The sequence below is a fragment of the Corvus brachyrhynchos genome, unplaced genomic scaffold (assembly GCF_000691975.1).
Source record: "Corvus brachyrhynchos isolate BGI_N302 unplaced genomic scaffold, ASM69197v1 scaffold416, whole genome shotgun sequence".
NCBI lineage: Eukaryota > Metazoa > Chordata > Aves > Passeriformes > Corvidae > Corvus > Corvus brachyrhynchos.
In genome coordinates, this window is record NW_008238439.1 from 448,164 (window position 1) to 453,225 (window position 5,062).

Here is a 5,062-nt window from a genome sequence, read left to right on the forward strand (position 1 = left end):
CCAGACAAGTGTGACACATGAAGGAATAGATATAAAACAGGCAAGAGGCAAAAGAATACCCTCAAGAGTGTGGGGGAAAGGAAATGCAGACAGAAAAGGAGATGGAGTGAAGACAGCCTCCTGGACTTTGAGGCGATGTCCACCTGCCCACGCAACATTTGTCTGACATCAAGGGGGAGCAGAAAAATGAGCTTGGGAGCATTTGCGGGTACCAAGACTGATGGTGATAAACCTCCCCAAACTGCTGTGCTGCTGGGCAGAAGTGCAGTATTAGGGCATTGCTTTGCTACTCTTACTGCATCAGCAGGGCTTGCCCCTCACCCCAGCTCCATCCTGCAGCCCTGTGCCCTCCATTCATCCAGCAGTGGGGGCCAGCAGATGGTTCTCCTTGCCTTGCAAGGAACCAAATCCTGAGAAACCACATGGGCACACCCAGCCTTTACCCCCAAGAGCTGATGCAGAACCCAAGGTGAGGGTCAGACGCAGAGAGAAGGCGGCCAGCACAGCCCAGCTGCATTTCTCTGCAGCTTGAGAGAGTCAGGTTTACAGTACTGAGCAAGCACCAGAAAAATAAATGATTAAAGGAAATTTGACAAGGAAAGGGGGTGGACGTGGGTAGAGAAACGGGAAGGAAGGAAAACTCAGAAGATCTTGGCAGAAAACCAATAGGTTAAGAAAAGAAACAAAGAAAAAAAAAGAAACAAACAAACAAAAAAAAAGAAAAAAAAAGAAAAAAAAAGAAATCATTGGAAACCATCAGCTGAGTTTACCCATGGCCAAAGTGGAAAGAAATGGCCAGTGCAAGCAAGATGCTGGGAGATGCTGCCGTGCTCTGCTTGCTGCCAGGCTTGGAGCAGACCTCTCTTTCCAGTGCTGGGATTTATGTGACAACAGCTTCTTGCTTGCATTTGGTAGTCTACAGAAATGGGGACCTGCTGCAGTTCCTATCTCCTGTCAATCAACTCCACAGTCTATTTGTGCCTTTTTTTAGTCAACTGACCTTTTCTATTTTACTTCTTTTTGAAATTCTACACTGCTTTAGAAGCCTAAGTCCTCCAAAAATCAAATGCTCCACTTAGCAAAAAGGGCATATATCAAGAACACAGTCTACAGAACTGTACTTTTAGTTTCACTGATCTTTGTGCCCTCTCCACCCCTGCACAGCTCTTGAAAGAAAGATCACCTCGTGCTGTTAAAAGGGGGGAAAAAAAAGGAAAAACAAAAAAGCCACATTTTTCAATGAATTTGCTGTAGTGAGCAGTTCCTATATCCATTCTGCTGGAAGGAAGGAAATTGAATTTATCGGTTCCTCAAGCATGCCAGAGCATGTAAGAAAGAAAAAGGAGGGATTGAAACCAATAGTTAAGTTGTGTCTCACTCCTGAGCTCCTATTTTCCAGCCTGGTCCAGAAGAAGGAGGACAACTACCATCATCTCCCTGCAATTTGGTGGCCAACAGGAAACAATTTTGTGGTTTAAATCCAGCTAACAGCAAACCAAGCCCATGTTAAGAGTGAGCCTTGCCACACAACGTACTTTTGTTTGCAGCCTCAGGATTTAATTAAACAGGTAGATAAAACCTACCTTTTAACCCACGCTCCAGGGTGTGCCTCAGTGAGATAGAAAACAGGCTGCAAAACCAGGTCAAAGATGATTCCATTGCTGGTGCAGCATCTGTGCCGCACTCAAACACTGTCCCACCACCACTGCCCCACCACACTCTTCAAGGAGGGGAGCTGCACCAAAAAACCTCACTTTCTGGCCCAAAGGCAGGTTGGTTTGGTTTCCCCTTTTCAGTGCAGAATCTGGGTTATCCATGGGGCCATAGCCTGGCCTAATGTGCTGAGAAATTAAAAATCTAGCTCCCTTCCACTTGTGGCAACCCTCTTCCCACAGGTTTCCCTTCCAGTTGTCTGACCAAACACCCTCTCCATACATCTTCCACCTACAACTTCTATCAAGGCATTTCCAAAACAGAAGTAGAAAGAGTAGAAAGGGTAAATCCCGTCTTTCTTTCGCCCTCTTCTTCATCTGACAGATCTATTATTCCCTTATAAACAACAACTTCTCCCAGAGACCGAACAAAGCAGCTACTTACATGTCATATTTTAAACAGGCATGTTTTCAGGCCAAGAAATAAACAGTTATATTTTGGCAATCCTTCATTTCCTGTCCTATTTGTGAGCGATAATGTCATAACACACATTGTGTCCCATGCCTTCCTCCCTGGCTGAAACTTGTAGCAAAATAATTTAGCTGAATGAGCTGCCTTTGATATCTACAGAAAAATCATCAGAATGGGGCAAAAATGTAGTGAAAATGAAGGGGGGGAAACATTTTTTTCAGCACAAAGGGCAAACTGCAATATTGGTAGACTCAGTATTCAGAGCAAACATTGCTGGTGTCTGCTCAGCGGTGGAGGGAAGTGAGATTTTGGGACCAGCAAAAGAACCAGCAAGAGCAAGCAAAAAGCTAAGTCTAATTTTCTTACCCTAGACTGGAAAAATGCATCGGTGTGATCTCACACTGCATTTTGCTGTCCCGGACACCACCACAGCAACCCTACACATATCCCACTTAACCCAGCTCGTTAAAAACCTCCGGGGGACCGGTCCCACTCGCAAACACTTGGCAGGAGCGCTCCCAGCTCGCTGGAATAAACCAAGCGTGCATTGGAGCGGCGGGGACACTCCCGGGACACAGCTCAGCCCGGGCATCGCGGCTCCATCCCAAGCAGCACAAGGCTGCGGACCAGCACTTCCTCGTTCTCTGACCTTTTCCATTTAATTACTTCCTGTGACTTTCTTGGAACCATGCATCGGAACGAGCAGGCGGCAGCCTCCGGGCATATCCAAATCACTTTAAGGGTTCAGCTCCACTCTCCTCCTCACCCGCGGAAAAGCCACGGGCAGCCCATCCGGGATGGTTTCGGAGAGGGTCCCCCACAGCCGCCCATCTTCTGGGTGCAAGCAGCGCTGCCCGAAATCCCCTCACCGCTTACGCCCAGCACGGCGGCTTCGAGCCTCTGATTTATTACCTGGCATCCCCATTCTCCCCCCACCCTGCAACGTGCGAGGCAGCACGGGCTGGGTGAGGGGGAAGGAGGGAAGCAGAAATAAAGGCTGAGATGCAGAAAGAGGCGCTGGCTTGGCAATGACAAATTGACCTCTAAGTATCGATCTCAAATGCTGCAGTTCTGAAGGGACCGATGAGTTTCCAGCATCCTAAGCCCTATTTGTTTCCCTCCTCGGTTTTATAAACTATCTCAAAGCTCAAAGTCTAATTGAGCTGTTCTCAAGAAGCTACTTTAAAAAAAAGGCAAAAAAGAAAAAGGGGAGGGAGGAACTCCTTGTTATTTACTTGAAGAGGGTTATTTTAAAAGGCATCCTGACAGTGGTCCTTTTTTTTGTAATCTGGCTGTTAACATTTGCTCACAGTGCACTCAGTGAAACAAGAATAGCTATGCAAATTAAAGCCAGATATCTAGGGCAAATAGCACGCTATACTACCATTGTTCTGACAGCTTGAGAAAACTTATCAGGAGAGCCTGTCCTTATTGCTTTTAGCACCATATATATTGGAGAAAAAAAAAAAATCAAATCACTTCACCCACCACTGAAATGAAAAAACAACTCATGAGTCACCGGCTTCAGCAACGCTATCAATCAATGCAAGGCTGGAAGCGAGGAGCTTACAGAGGAAACCATGGCTTACCTAAAACGCCTCGCCGTGCCCTACAAAGCCAAGGCCTGCACTAAACTCTGACAAGCCCAACCACGGCCTCCAGAAGAGCCACTTGGGACGTGCACTGATGTAAGGACTACAAGGCATCACTGACCCTGAAAGTCAACACATCCAGACCCCAACAAAACAGCTCTCAGTGGCCTGGGAATGGGTTGGGTACCAGCTCCCTGCAGTCACCAGCCTCCCCACCTCCGAGGGACCAAAGCATAGTGTTGCTGGGTTGACAGGTGACCCCAGGAGATGTGGCGTGACCCAATAGCTCCCACACAGATGAAAATCATCAGCTGAAGCCTCTGTCAGCATGGCAGTGCAGCAGCACGTGGAAGAAGAATTCACTCCAAAACAAACTGCAGCCTACAATTAAGGGAAAAAAAACCCTCCCAGCTAACCATCAGAGCCAAGTGTTCGGTGTTTTACACCAACACTCACCTCTGCACTGAGCCCTGCAGGAAAACACATTTAGAGCAGTATCTTGCCTCAAGATAAAGGCTGGTGAGCACCAGATTTTTGTCCACTGAACTGGGTTACAGTTGGCCTCGTGTTCTCAAATGCAGAGACAAGGACCCACTTCTCTTCCTCTCATGCAATTTACAAAGTCAAAAAAAAAAACCAAACCAAATGAAGAACCAGAAGGTTTTTATTGGAAATGAGCTGGCCACGTTTTTCCAGCCTGTTAGGTCATGGTAATATGCATGTGAGAATCTCAACCACTTCTTTTTTGGTTTGTCTTTTTTTGCTTGTTTGTTTTGGGTATTTTTTTCTTGTTGCAAGAACCTTACCATCTTCAAAATAACCACAATTTCAGAAGCTACATATAAACACGTATTTATAGTCTCTTCATTAAGAGCTGCCAAAATAACAATTCCTCTCAACATGCACGTTGGGGGCAGAAGCCATTTCCTTCACCACTCATATTTCTCCAGTAAATCGCCCTAAAATAAGTTTACCATGATGAAGGTGTAAGCGTGGCACATACCACCAATTACGATTTTTTCGGACCTCAAAACCGAGCCAAAAAGTTGCACAGTTCTTAGGCTGCTTTATAAGCCCTGCAAGGAGTCGTTTTAAAGCACGGTACATCCTATGGCGCTTGGCACCAACCCAGTCCTGCACGCCAGTGAGTCATTCCTCTTGACTGTCAAAACCCCGAAGGAGATAGCCAGGAACAGCCCTTGGGCCAGCACGGCGTGAAAGAGCCCTTCCTGCCATTCCGCTGCAATAGCTTTAGGTTTTATTTTGGGGAAGAAAGCATTAAAAAAGGGAAAAGGGCACCGCCAGGCATTTTGAAAGCCACGGTGCGGCCTCTCGGGGGGTTTCTT